We start from the raw sequence: 287 nt of genomic DNA on the forward strand, positions 1-287 counted from the left end.
GGAATGGTTGGCTCGTTTGTCAGACGAGCACTCGGTTGTCAGGCGATCAACCATGCATCGTGCAATCAGGAATCCAAGAGATATTCACTCAATCGAAGGTAGAACGGAGGTGGTTGTCAGTCACACGTTCATAGGTGAGAATGATGATGAGTGTCACAGATCATCACATTCATCAAGTTGAAGAACAAGTGATATCTTAGAAAAAGAACAAGCGGAATTGAATGGAAGAACAATAGTAATTACATTAATACTCGAGGTACAGCAGAGCTCCACACCTAAATCTATGG

The sequence above is a fragment of the Arachis duranensis genome, chromosome 2, assembly GCF_000817695.3.
Source record: "Arachis duranensis cultivar V14167 chromosome 2, aradu.V14167.gnm2.J7QH, whole genome shotgun sequence".
Classification (NCBI taxonomy): domain Eukaryota; kingdom Viridiplantae; phylum Streptophyta; class Magnoliopsida; order Fabales; family Fabaceae; genus Arachis; species Arachis duranensis.